General features: G+C 36.7%; 1 protein-coding gene across 3 annotated transcripts in view; it reads right to left on the bottom strand.

The window, feature by feature from the left end:
- The window catches only part of LOC121298001 (plexin-A1-like), a 202,587-nt gene extending 194,606 nt beyond the window's left edge, over window positions 1–7,981 (bottom strand). For 2 of the 3 annotated variants that reach the window (XM_041224676.1, XM_041224679.1), the window contains exon 1: window positions 7,835–7,981. The gene's annotated coding sequence lies outside the window, so the exon portion shown is untranslated. Of the gene's footprint in view, window positions 1–7,639; window positions 7,730–7,834 lie in introns of all 3 variants that reach the window. The other variant, XM_041224678.1, reaches the window with a different exon arrangement.
- Between the last annotated feature and the right edge of the window lie 7,307 nt (window positions 7,982–15,288).

The raw sequence follows: 15,288 nt of genomic DNA, 5'->3' as shown, positions 1-15,288 counted from the left end.
TCATGCATTTTGGCTCACTCAATCCGGGTCACAGCGTGTCGACCCACATCCTGAGGTGGTTCGCTGCAACTCGGGTCCACCCAGGTAAGACCCAGATACGTGGTTTCACACTATGCAGGACTGTGACCAGGGCAGCCAGGACCCAGGTCTGGACCCAGGTAGGAGTGCCAATGTGAAAGAGGCTAGGAATGCATGATAAAAAATGTGTTGAAGACTGGTGCAAAACTAAGGCAGGTAGTTTAAAATAAAACCTGTCTTACAGCAGTAGTCAGGGACTTTGATAAATGTTTCAAAACTTTCAATGAAACCCAGCTCTCCCTCGTGAAAGAACTATATTGCTCTCTGCTAAAATCAATATATTATTTAGAACCTCTTAATGAGATATCAATTAGAAGATTACTGCAATCATTCACCCCTCTCCCTCTAAATGAAAAATAAGTTCTAATTCAAAACAGATAATGGAGGGGATTAAAAGCTGTTGTCTTGTTACAGGAAATATTCCCAGTTAAATGCTGTCAAACTGAAAAATCTATCAACTTTACTGCTGCGTGAAGCTCGCTCCTACGGCATTGACCAGGTTTCTTGTAAACTAAGCACTTTGGCTGCAATGAAATCTCTTTCCTCAGTTCAGTAAGATCTCTCTCAACTACTAAACCACTTTCCAACACTCCTGGAGCCTTGGAAAATCATCTCATTGGCAGTTCAGCAATTCTCTTTCCAGTCAGCTCAAGAAACCTGGGGAGAGGAGCCTTACTGTGGAGCTTCTTAAAACTACACACACACCCCAACCCAAACGTTCACCCAAAGACAAATCTGGTATTATAACTTAAAATGAACATCTCTTTACTATCTTAAGAAATGTTAAACACATATTGCCAGACAAGTCTATGACATTCTTCAAGTAATGTTTCCTCTACAGCTTGAGATCGCGTTAACTAAATACTTGATTTTTTTTTTGTTTCCTCACTAATGTGATCTCCCTTGACAAGGTTGTCTCCTAAACTGCTTTGTTAGTCTTACTTCAAAACAAGAAGCACATACTAGACACAACTGTATTACAGTATCTGCTGAAACACTCATTTATAAATAGATGCGTGCATCTTTTTTTTTTTTTTTTTTTTTTTTTTGCTAAAGCTGGAACAATATATTTTATTCGTCCACAGAGAAAGACAATCATATGCATGTTTTCAAATAACATTTTAATGAGAAAAACCGATTCACAAGTGCAGAAGAACTCCAAAATGTAATCAATTTTCTAAGTAATTTAGAATTTTCCACTCAGATTTTAGTTAAGTTGGTAGGGTGCTACAAAAATGCATGCTAAAGAACTGACCCAGTTTGTATAAAAATTAGTTTAATTGGTGTTACCACTGTTAACACATTTCTCTCTCACATTTAGTGAGCAGATGTTCTCATAATCATAATACAGTGCAAGTCCACAAACATTTTGCCTAGTAAAGACTTGATAATGATTCACAGCACTCTGGATTCACAGAGCATTCTCTTTTGATTGTCTGACCCGTCTATAAATGGATGACATCACTGTTTTACAAGTATTAAAAAAGTGTTGCTGCGTGAATCTGTTTATTTCTTTTACATCAAAAGCCAGTAACCTAATATAACATATACACGTATGCAGATTTGTATTTACTTTTCACTGAAGTTACTTAACTAAAAGTCTCAGGGTAGCAGTCAAGATACTTGGCTGATTTGATCTACCTTTTCCCCTAGTAAGCATAAGCCACAACTGGAACATTCAGTGTAACACACATTGGGAAATATACTGTATTTATACAGAATACATGTATATTTCACATCCACTCAAAACAGAATGTGTGGGACATAATTGTGTAGAAACTATGCTATTGCAAAGGAAACAGCAAACAGATAAACTTATTTTTGGAAGCCACTTGAAGAGATGTCTGGTCAGTTCCCAGGGCTATAAATACGACCCAGTTTGTAGGAGAGAGGGGGAAGTAATCGAAATAAAAAAAAAAATTAAAAAATTGCACACCACACCCAGTCTTGCTTGAGCAAACAGACACTGCACAAGTTCTTGATCTTTGTCTGAATCACTAAACTGTTTTCCCAAAGAATGACAGGTATGTTTCTAACCACGGCGTGTCCCAGTGGTAAGGCAATGGAATCTTTCCAACTGCTCTGAGGCTACAACTCCAAATAAGGGATACCCTCTCTTCACAATAATAGGACCTGTAAATCATGATATGCTCCAACAGGAGAATTTATAAACAGCATAGTGATTTAGAGAAAGATGAATTTAGAAGACACCAGACAGAATTACTTAGTTTAGATTACAGGAGGCAACTCACAAAGTCCCAAAAGAATCAGCTATATTGTAGACATCCTACTAGGAAACTGATCAGCTTAAGCAGTACTGCACATTTGGGCTTAAAGCTGCATTGTCACACAATTTTGTTCAGTTTTAAATAAAGACAGAATTATAATAATTACTGATAAGAATCAACTACATACAGTGATCAAAACCACTGGGTCAAAATCATTCCTATACTAACAATGCTAAAATACTCTGCTTGAAAAAATCAAGCAATCCACTCATAAGAATCATTTCGGGGCAAACTGACCACATGTAATACGACACTGTATCAAGTGCAATGATGTGTACAACCAACAAAGCTGCTTTTTTAAAATTTGAATTTGATCACATCTGTCGTGATTAGGCATGTACACAGCATGTGCAGTCTAATCCCTGGTCCGCAGCGACCCCCAGTAAAATAAAAAAAAATTTAAAAAAAAGCAGATTGTGCAGTTTACGTGTGTCGACATGACAGGAAAAAGAAAGACACTGACTGCATTGTACAGGTGATTCTGGTGTTCTCGGTCACTGAACATACATTTATTGAATACATACTGAGTAAAGCACTGGGGGGGGGGGGGGGGATTGCGGAGCTTTGCATCTCCACTTAGTGAAAAATTGTGAGATTTGCATCGCAACTGAAAAAAAACCACAAATGCTAAATGCAGTGGTAGTCCTGACAGTAAAACACTGTACTGTAATGTCATTTTAATTCAAAGGCCACTAGATGTAACACCACAGTGGTAATTAAATTAGGCACCCTCACAAGATGATCACTTCAAGTATACTGCAGCCTAATTGCGCAGGGTAAATATAATCGTGAGCATAGAGCAAGCTGCTTAGCCACAAGGACTTCTTGTGATTGCGCACCATTGACATTTGTATACTGTATTTAAACTGCTGGTGCGTGGAGGCATGCTTTTGCTAATTGTAATCATATCGGTCTGCTTTTAAGAATGAAATCATCTGGGATGGATGTGATTCTTATAAACAGAGTGCAGTGTATTTACAACCAGTTTATCTAGAACTCAACAGTACTTAGGCACTTTTATTTGACTCAAATAAAATATTTGTCTTGCAGCAGCATTCCAATGGAAATTTTAAATGGAATAATAAAAAATGAAAAAAAGTTTTTTTTTTTTTTTTTTTGAGGATATCATTTTTATTTGCAAACATGGAGCACTAGTATTACAGAACTGTTTAGCAAAGCTAACAACGAGTTAATCACTTTGTTTGCGATCATGTAGTTCAGTACGGTGCAACATATACTTCTCAGAAAATGTTTGAGTTTCACAGTAATTTAATCCCTGACCTCACTGAATTTTAAAATTAACAAAGGGCTACTATGGTGTGAAGTGCTTTGAAGCACAGTGTATTAACTAAGCTGCTTTTGAATAAATTGTCAATTCATGACAGAGAGAGAGATGTATTTACATTCACTCTTGCCATGATAACTGGGTAAGAAATGAAACTTGAATACTTCCAATGCAGTAAACCTTTGATATATTACTATGACTTAGTATTAATATTCCCTTGGCAACCAACACAATTGTAAAGGAAGAAAGTTAAGAAACATCAGCTTCTGTAAAATCGCCTGTATAAAAGTATCTAGTGGTAGTGTTGAAAACATACATCCTTTTATCCCCAGGCATCTTGGCCAGTACAGGTTCTGAACCCCGCGTTGTTATTTATGTTCATGGTAACTAACACATCCCTCACTATCTTTGTTAAGAAACACATCACACAGTCTTCTCACCTTTTCATGAACGCAATTTTTCCTGTGGAACCTACCTGCAGATACCCCAGCAAGTTAGAGCACTCAATGTATTTATTTATTTTTTTTTTTAGCTTTGCAGTGATATCTAAAATAACCCAGTCCTTCCACAGACAACATGAGCCTTAATTGTGAACCCCTGATCAGTAAAGTATAAATGAAAAGCCCTATCAAAGGCAAACTGGTGTTTAACATTGCATAGAAAAGCCCTATAATTAATGGATAAAATGGGATTTAGGGAAAAACATATTCTCTTAAAAAAGAAAAGACATGCTTTTCAACTATGGAGGATACAGTAACACAAGTTGTTAAAGTGGGACAATTTCTAATACAATAACGATAAAGATCACACACTACACAATCCAATTACGCATCTCTGCACAAGGCATCTATCAGAATTTTTGCATAAAGTCTATTTCTGTTTTCAGATACCTAGCCCTGCTTGAACACAAATTTAATTACTGAATCAAAAAGTATTTGTTTTTCCAGTTTGTAAATTGTGGATTCTTAAAACCCAAGGTCAGTTTAAATGTGGTTCCAACCTAAAGCCGACAGATGAGCAAACAGGATGGATCTGAGAATTCCCCGAGAAACATAACCACACCAACGAGTTGTAAGAGCAGGCACACTCACTACTTTAAAAGGCTGCCAATCCGGGGCTCCCGAGTGGACTGCAGGATGATCCCTATAGCCTGGACATCGTCGGTTCAAGTTCACGCTATTCCACTGCCGACAGTGGATGGGAGCACTCAGGGGGCGGGCGCACAATTGTCCGAGTGCCTGCGGGGCTTGCCTCTAAGCTGCCCAGAGCTGCGCTGTCTTCCGACGCTGTAGCTCTGGGTCTGCTGCACCATACGGAGTACAGCGTGCGTTAATCTTCGCCCTCCCCAGTCAGCGTGGGGGTGGTAGTGGGGAGCTGAGCCTAAACAATAATTGGATATTCTAATTTGGGAGAAAATTATAAAAAATATTTATAAAAAAATAAAAAAAAATACTGTCAATCTAATTTCCATTGAAATTCCATCTGAGTTTGGTAGATGTCAGTTGTGCTCAACTCCAGCTTCAGATTGCAATAACCAACCCATGTTTTTGTTTTAACCAGGGCTATAAAAATGATTAATATATATAAATACATTACATGTTTCAAACAATTTCATGATATCTGTAAACATGGCTTGGGAGGGGAGTAACGAACATACTGATCAGTTTCAATGGAATAGTACGATGTACCAATTCACGCTACCATTACTCTGAAATATCAAATTAAAGCATAAACTGATTTAGCAAAAAATAATTACATACAGATAGATGGATAGATAATTATACGGTACGATCTGAAGAAGCGCACAGATGAACAGAATGCAGCACGTCGATCACTTTGTGGTTGCCGCTAAGCGTGCAAACACAAACTATACACTGCAAGTGTTAAAACGCTGCACAAACACGAGAAAGAAGGCATATGCAAGAGTACTGTATTAATATTATTGTATTTGCAATATTTACTAAACTTCTGTAACTGTTACGCTGCAAGCTTTTTGCTAATAATCTGGCTGCCTCGGAATTCTCATACAAACAAGATTTTAAAAAGCTGAATCAGAAACGACCGCTAGTGCAATGCATTCCCAGAGAGAGAGAGAGAGAGAGAGAGAGAGAGAGAGAACTGACTGACTGACATCAGGTGTGGCTTTTTCTCGTCAGCCACTGTATCTTCAATCCATTACCAGCACATTCCGAGTTGCTGTTTCAAACTACAGAACACTTTACAGACACACGAGTCGTTTCTTCCCATGGTGTTTGTACCAGTTTGTATTACAGCTATCAATAACACGTCCCGTTAGCCTTCATTTAATAAGTATTATTATTATTATACACTAGGTCTAAAGATAGCTGTCTCGTTAAATAAAGCCGACAACGCGCATTGTTAAACAATGTTATCTTTTGGAGGCATCTCCAAGAGCTAAACGTGCTTAACCACATCAAACAGGCAGAGATGCCACAAGTTGAGAGCAGAAGCTGTCAATTAACCGTGGTGTGTCTCTTTGCGGAGATTTGAAAGCTTGTGTACATCATGTTTTGTCATCTTGAGAGCAAGTAGGCTTCTGTTTAATCAAATTTCCATCCTGATTAATTTGAAGGGAGGCGGCGGAGGCGGCGGGGGGGGGGGGGGGGGGGGGGGGGGGGGGGCTTGGGGGGGGGGGGACCTTGGTAAACTTTTGTACCGACGTTTGCAAATGGTCTTAGCAATCGCAAGAATCGTTAGCGTAATTAATTACATATATTATTATTATTATTATTATTATTATTTCAAATGTATGCAGAAACTCCTTGAGGCACATGCATAAAATGGCAAAACGTATTTAATACGTTGAATTCAATGTAATAAAAACAATGCAGGATATCTAATATTCGCAACACACTTTAGAAGCAATGTCAAACGGGCTATGCGAGTTCCCTTTAATGTACTGTACTACAGGCTGTAATCATCAGGTCGCAGTTTGCTAGATGTATTTCGAATCTGGTTTAAAGTGCATTAAAGAGCTGCATGTCCCAATTGCGTTGCGTCTCTCGCTTTGCTTAATTTACAGGGAAATTATGCTTCACAAGAATTAGGCAGAAGATCCTTGCTGTAAAGTAAGAAGAGTGCTAGTGTACTGATGCAGGTCCAGTTTAAAACATTTCGATACATAAACACAGGCATTACCCAAATACACCTTACTAAAAAGATCAAAAAAGGAAAATATTACACTATTCATACTGTATTTGTATTTTTTTTTTTTTTTTTTTTTTTTTTTATAGGCGATCCTATCAGATGGTTACCAAACAGGCGGCCAGCGTTCCTTATCTTTGTTACGAGGGCAAATGTATCGTGTTTTAGCAAGCCACGACCAACAAAGGTCCCGTAAGTCCTGGAATGTGGGCTACATACAGAAAATGTAACAGTTAAATGTAACAATTGCATATGTTTGTTTCTCTTTGGTGTGATGCTTGCTGTGAATGGTGCGATGCAACAAATGTAACCAGTTTGTTATTATTGCATCATTACATTTTAAACAAGAACCGGTTAAACTTTTCTAGTCTGCGGCTTCACTCATGCATAACACCGCTCCGAGATAAATTCTTCCAGCTATGAAAGGTTGAAATGCCAGAAAAGCAAAAACGCGTAAACTGTTTCTAATTAAACTGCAACATGTAGAAACCCATTGCAGGCTTTCCAGAAAGCACTGTGTTTCTATAACAAGCCATGTACGTTTTCCTTTTTAAAAGTGTGTTTTGTAATTAGTTTAAATCGTGTAGATTGTAGGTTTGCGCTGTAAGCTTTTTTTGTAAGGGTGGAAAAAAAAAAAAAGAAAACACATTCTCGTAAGGAAGTCCCCGCGTGCGAGATGGGAGTCCGTACACCCAATCACTACCTACAAAATAAGAATCTGCAGCCTATTCCTGACTTGAACAGGATAAGTTATGTTAAATAAATAAATAAATAAATAGAAACAGCTCCATGTTTTGCAAACTTTTATACACATCTTACGTACTGTACTGAAAACTGCATTCCTGGACTTCAGCCCCCGAAAGAGCATGCCTTGTACCATCCCCAAGAACTGCAGAACATTTCAGGATTACCACTGTGGGAGACACCGGCGGAAAGAGGAAGGCTGAATTCCGAGTGCTTAAAAAAACACCAAAATCATTTAACAGACGGGGAATAAAAGGCAAACCACGTTACTTACCGATTAAAACTGATCCTGAATTGGTTATCCTTGCCATAATTACATTCCCAAACTCGTGGATATTTCTTTTCCTTATCGGTGTACTCGCTCCCTGATACACTGTATCTTATCTACTGCTGCTTCTCAGCATGAATGAAGCGGAATGCAGCGAAGACTTCCAATGGAAACCCAGCCTCGTTCTGGGGGAGGTCTGGAACTGCGCTGAATTACCCCGAGTTGGCCTTTAGGGGGCGTTCCTGATTGCCAGCAAGGTCTGCAAAGTCTTAAATGGGCAACGGCACATCGTTGGAGTTTAAGAATTTCAATTTTAGTGGCTGAGACCTTCAGACACGAGCTCACAATTCACCCAGTAAATGTAATAGAAAATTCCTAGAAAAAAAAACAAACTTTCCATTAGCCTCCTATTGTCATAAATGCTCGAGACTGGCATACGTATTTTGCATTCAGAAGAGGGTGACCTTACTCAAACGCTCAACCCAATAAATGAATACAAATGAATACACATTGATAACAAAATAAAATAAAATAAAAATAGGAGGGAACATGTAATGTTATCTTGCTGGAATTGGAATAAGGGACATTTGAATCTAGTAAATAGTAAGGGTGGAAAAAAAATACACATAACAGTAAAGGGCAGAGATTCGGAGGTGTATGTTGTAATATGGAAACTATTCACCCTTTTAAATTATCATAGTCTGGGCGCTGCACAGGGCCGGAGTAGGGACAGACACATTTGTAAATTGTCAAAACGTGGTACACATAGCAAAACGTGACATGTGTAAGGTTAGAAAACGGTATGTTGTCAAAAAGTGGTACGTTTGTATGTACCTTCTGTTTTTTATTTATTTATTTATTTATTTTTAAATATATGCACCTCGCTGGCTTTCTGTTCTGTACCACATCATGTATCGTTATTGCATGTTACCTGTTTGACAATGTGGGCAAATAATCCTTATACTATCAGTGCACTACAGCGGATATTTTGAAAACAGCTTTGAAACAGTTTCAGTGTTTGTGGCATATCTCTTCACTCTATATATGAATGTTACCATGTAAATAAGCAGTCTTAATGTGTAGCCTACAGTTGACTTTGGCAATTGTATAAAACTACCATTTAGTGCGACAGAGTGCCATTCGTTTTTCACCAGGGAAGTCTAGTGGGTATGTTTGACGGAGAGGACACAAGGGAGACACGAGTTGCAAAGGTAAAAAAAAAGAGCCTGGCTCTTACAGCGGTACAGTTCTATGCTTCAAAGCGGGAGGTCCCGTCACGTGTTTGCGTCCGACATCCCCTGCTTTCGGGAAGCAAGGCTCGGCACAATAATTTAAAGTTATATTAACAACTTATAAAATTATATCTCCAGCCACAAACAGGGGTCTAAGCACAATGATTCGGAAGTGCTGTGATTGACGACTACGCAAATCACTACGAACCAATGCGTTGCTCATCAGCTAAAGTCACATGCATTTACTGAATTGTGCAAAAAATAAATAAAAACACATTAAAAAGAACTTTGACTCGGTACATTGTACCTCGTTCATATGCACGTTTCCTTGTTTTCTGAGCTAAAATCATTTGCGCATGCCCGGGCAAATGCAATGCACAACGTACTATGTTTTAACGCTTACCGCAAAATAACACTACACATGTAGCGTTAATAAAATAAGCAGTATAATCAATAGACATTATTTTAAAGCACAAAGCAAAGTTGTCGCTGTAAAAACACGTATGCGTTTTATTTTGATATATTTATTAACACAATTTTATCATGCAATTTCTTACACCTTCCTTAAAAGGGCAATGCCATTAGCGTAAACAGTAAAAGGGATGTTACACACACACACACACACACACACACACACACTATATATATATATATATATATATATATATATATATATATATATATATATATATATATATATATATATATATAATGCACCAGCAATTTTTGGTGTACCCCAATAAATTGTGAACTATTAACGTTTTTTATTAAAACAGCTTTTCTTTTTTTGTTTGTTTGTTTGTTTTTTGTCTTCTAACACTGTTGGTTTGTTCAGTATGAAGATTGTTTATTAAATACAATGTGTTTCTTTCAAAACTACACCTGTGTGTAATAATGTTCTAAAATCTGCTATTAAAGGCTGTACACTAGCCCTTTTTGGAAATTGGTTTCCTTTAAGTCGACTGAGCTGAAAATAACAGTTTGATAAGATACTGAAAACCATTCCAACAAGTGCCTATGAAATGACATTTAAGAACCTTTTCACGTGTAGGTCAAATTTTTCCTGATTGTGAGACAAACTTCGGCTACAGCCAGGGGAAAAAATCTTAACATCTCTATTAGTCTGAGGTTTTCATAGGTGCAAGAGAACATGTTTTTCACATGTCTGGATTGCTGGTGTTTTATTTTTCTTTCTTCTTATACTAACAAAAAGCACTGAAACACTTTGCAAAAAAAAAAAAAAAAAAAAAATAGTTCTTAGATTTTAGTTTTTATCAAAATCAAAAGTTCACATCATGTTGCTGCCAAGATTTTAGAGTTTGTTATTATTATTATTATTATTATTATTATTATTATTATTATTATTATTATTATTATTATTATTATTATTTTAATTAATAGTTAATAGCCATCAATCAAATGAATAACCCTCTATTAAATTGTCTACGAACTGAAAAACTATCATGTCTAACACAATTATGACTAGACCGAACATTCTGCGTAAGTGACCTTTATTTTGTGGTCTTTTACACTGGAGATAGTTCTGTAAAGTTCCTGAACAAGCAGAATGAAGACATGTTAACTTCCTGTGTTACACAGGAAACCATTCAGTGTCAGTACTACCGTCAACCTTACAATAAGTTAAAAACAAATGTTTAAGAATTATAGCATGGGGCGTATTATAAATACATATTGCATGTTTATTGTATTTGTTTAAAATTTTAGAAACACAAGCATACCAAAATAAACAAAATAAAACATTAGAGTGTAGCATAAGAAAAGATCTGCCCAGCGAAAAGACAACGAAGAAGGTTGTTGTGCTAATAAGATGAAAGAACATGTTTTAAAGCCTTTGTTATAACACACTTATTGTGATACCATCTCACACAGCACTGTGAACATTATTATATGACCAGCACAGGAGTTTGTGTCATTTCCATGTTTGTTTTGTATTATTATTATTATTATTATTATTATTATTATTATTATTATTATTATTATTATTATTATTATTATTATTATTATTATTATTTTACCAAATAAACATTGCTGCAGTTGCACGGGCTTTGTATGCTAAATGTGATCCTAAGTGTAGGTAAACCACACACAGAAAAAGTGAGATTTAACTCTGGCTGTTACAGTCAACCACTGACAGCACAGTCATGAAACACAAATCACAGGCCCAAATCACAAACATTTATCAAGGCGGAATGTGTTAGGACATGTAGAACCTATTTGAAACATGCCCTAAACAATGGTACCACAAAAACATTTTCAATATTTAATACCTGACACAGAGTTTTCTTTCACCCATGCATTATGTGTCTTTTATTTTTTAAAGAACAATAATGCAGATGTTTTATTAACTGAACAATGACTTTAATATCTGGCTTATCATTGGTCCCCCTTACTTCATTCTCTTGCTGATTACAAATCACATTTTGCTACATTAACATTAATAATAAACTATACACTATCTCATAAAGGATTTAAACACAGCCTTATTAGTCCTCACACAAAGAAATAAACATCACTGGTATGTATGGTAGTAATGTTGCCTCCTTAGCAGCCTATAATACCTGCACGTCTACCCTTAATTCCTTCTTACTCTGATGTACGTGCACAGGCAAGAACAAAAAAATGACACATGAAAATGACTTAGTGTCTGTTAATAACATTATCATATCTTGTGTACAATCTATGTTATCAGATTTGTATGTTGACAGTCCAGTTTGTTTATCTCCTGTGACAGTCATCTGGAGAGGTAGGAAAGTGTTTTTACAACTCATCAATTAACATGTTAGGGTTCCAGGGCTCCAATATAAAAGCAACAGAGAGCAAGCTCAGATCACTCTATCTATACCCATCTCCCCTGCTGACTGGATTGTCCATCTGGCACTGCTCAAAATGGTGCTCAGATTTGTGGACAAATAGGTCTGATATAGTTTTTGCTTGCTTAGGCTTTTTATTTTATTTATTTTTTTTTGGGGGGGGGGGTCAAAAGTGTTTGTTTTTGTAGTTCTAGCTTGGTAAAATGTGCTGGGGCAAGACAACTGTTGCACTAGACTTTTCTTTATTTTGTGAAACCTCTGAACAAAGGCACTGTTGTGCATTCAACACAAATTCTAATCTCCTTTCTTTCATCAAAAAACTGTTGCCTGTCTGCCACACCCCCCTTTGTTAGTTTTATCCTCCAGTGGAAAACCTGCTGGTCACTACTCCACTCTGTAAACCAAATAGGCCTATAGTATAACAAGGTTATGCATGACATCATTGATCTCTGTTGAGGCAGGTGAACAATGATTTAACATCAGATTAATACTGAGTGAATTCCATGAAGTTTGTATGTTTATGAAGAGTAAGAACAAGTGTTTTAAGCAGACTGGTTCAGATTAGCAATTCCATAGTATATTTCAAATATTGAATGTTATAAATAAATAAATAAACACACACACACACACACACACACACACACACACACACACACACACACTTAAAATTTTTACTTTATGTCGCAAGAGCCTAATAAATAAAGGCAACCTTTTGTACGAATAAGCTGCTGTTTTTTCAAACAGGAAAAAAAAAAAAAATCAGGAATTAGGAAAATCAGAAGACTGTGGTTATTCACAACTAGTAGAACCATTTATATAAGCATTTCGTTTCCTGTCCTGCTGCAAAGCTGCATACATAATCAAAAAGGTACTAAACTTTGCAAAGAAATAATTCTCTCCTGATGCAGTGCTTGGTTATGTTACTGGTGGTGAAAAATTATACTTTTACTAATAGATTCTTTTTTCCCCTGCCTTAACAAAACTGTTTAGAAAAGGATTGCAATCAGCACTGTACTTTTTCACAAAATGCCATAGCTCTGTCCTACATGTAGAACAAAATGGAGCCCATATAATGTTATCCTCATTAGTTTAATGCAAAGGACTTTCTCAGTGTTTGGGTCAAGAGGGTTATTTCACTGATTGGTGGGGTATGAAATCCAAAAGATAATTGGTCCCAGTTTACCTCAGTTTTAGGTTCATTTTTTTTTTCACATAGATCTATTGATAACAACCATTTGCAGCTCTGAGGTATGCATTTAAGTATTTCAGAGTCTGTCCTGTTGCAACCTATTGAATCAAAAGCAGCTTGTATTCAGAAGGTAGCGCACAATCTCAGTGGTGACAATCAAAGTTATGTTGTGAAATATAAATGGGCTCAATATTCTCTACATGGCGTCAAAGATTTACAATATTGTTAAGCTTTCTTCATATTTTATGATAAAAATGCTATAGTAAAGTAGTACAACAGACAGCGGAACTAAACCGCACTGTTATCTACTCTGAGATGTGGCCCCCATCGTTAGTATAAAATAACATTATACACTGACTGGTTGGATAATTAGAGGTGACCCACAGTACCTGACTCTATGCACATTATTCACATGGAAACAGGTATCCCCAGTACTGAAGGTTTGTGATTTGGGCCACTGGTGCTTGTCCCAATAAGTTACACATGTCTGCAGGCTTGACCAGCCAAGACATGCTTGTGATCGGGGACATGCATTCTCATAGTTTAGCTCATGATATAAATGTGTAATAATGTGCAGATTATTTTTAATTATACCATTTTACAGTTAATTTGAAATCTCTACTTGTATAAGAGCTGAAAACAATTAAAAAGGCCTAATTCAGCAAATTATTACTTCAATTATGGGTTTAGTTAAACAATTGAGAGCTCAGCTGGAATGAAAACCAAAAGGCACTGGTCCCATGGTCCGAGTATGAGAGGCCCTGGTTTAGATGGACATGCTGGTCAATGAAGCCACTCTGTTGAATGACGAAATGGTTTCATGGATGCATGATACAGTCTCCTCATTTTATAATTTTGCTTACATTTTCAAATGTACAGTCTGTGTAATATCAATGTATAACCCTAATGAAACCCTAGCACAGCTATTAACAGTTATGGTAACACAATGGTCGTGATAGGGCTGCTTACTGCTACTAATAAGGCACGGGCCTTCTCTGGTACAATTCTACCAAAAGTCATGCCATTATACCTTTCAGTTGCCCCTGAGATTATAACTGGTAGTGCCACTGTAGGGCTGTTGACTCAATTGGTGAAGGGGGCCGACTTTATTCCAACCAGTCTCATAAGAGCAATAAATAAAAACATTAAAAGCTACACCTTTTCTCCATACACAGAATGTATTTATTTTCATTTTAATTTTTTTTAATAGTGATAGCTCAGTACTGGGCTACCACAGGATTAAAATGTCAATTTACATTCTCGGCTCTTTAAAACTTTATAATAGATGTATTATTTCCTTCAGGGATTTGCATAGCCATTTGTTTTCATCTTCCTGAGCTTTTACTGAAACACGAGAAGGGGAAAAAACCTCTAAAGAATACTTTCTCTCCAAAAGCAAAGCATAACTTCCCATAAATCTGCAGCTATTTTATTATTAGATGTCTGAAAAGACTATTTATGATGAGAGACATGAGAACATCCTAGGGACTTAGCTACCAGTTTATCAGTGTAACATTTTTCATCACGCCTACAAAATGAGGTCATTATTTTCAGGCGTCAACTTGCAGTAAGAAGTGATTCTGTGTATAACACGTTTATAAAGATGAATGTGAATGTTCTGGTTTTATGCTTGAATGTTTTAACATGCTACTTTCAGTCTAGTTCTAGCACTCTGCCTACCTATCTCCCAGCCTTTTTGAAGTTGTATTGGTTACTATGGCAACCTTGCACTGACAGTTGCTGTCAGCTTCCAAATACTGGTTTTGGTACAAGGAAAGGCATTATGTGAGCCTAATTAGAGAGAAAAGCACCGGCAAGAGAGAAAGGATTACAAATACCCTTTTGAAACGTTCTGTGAAACCCCCATTCCCAGGTCACCAAAAAGGAGAGAACATGTGTGATTATAATTGCCTGCTTATTCAAGCGTCTTGTCATTTACTTGTATTTAAACAAAAAAAAATAATTCTTTACTGACTGGTAATATCAATAAACACATTGACTAAATCTAGTTTTCAGTCAGTCGCATTTTGTCATTTACACAACAAGTTTTACTATCAGTTTTTGGTATCCTTTTAAATTACAGGGCATAAATAGACGTGTAATTACAAAGTAATAATTTGATAGATAACAATGGTCACTGCTCTTACACGGTAACTACTGGGTAATTAAATGTCTTTACGAACAACATTACTTGACGTGATTCCATCG

This window comes from Polyodon spathula, chromosome 23 (assembly GCF_017654505.1).
Source record: "Polyodon spathula isolate WHYD16114869_AA chromosome 23, ASM1765450v1, whole genome shotgun sequence".
Taxonomy (NCBI): Eukaryota; Metazoa; Chordata; class Actinopteri; order Acipenseriformes; family Polyodontidae; genus Polyodon; species Polyodon spathula.
This window is presented reverse-complemented; position numbering and strand designations above follow the sequence as displayed.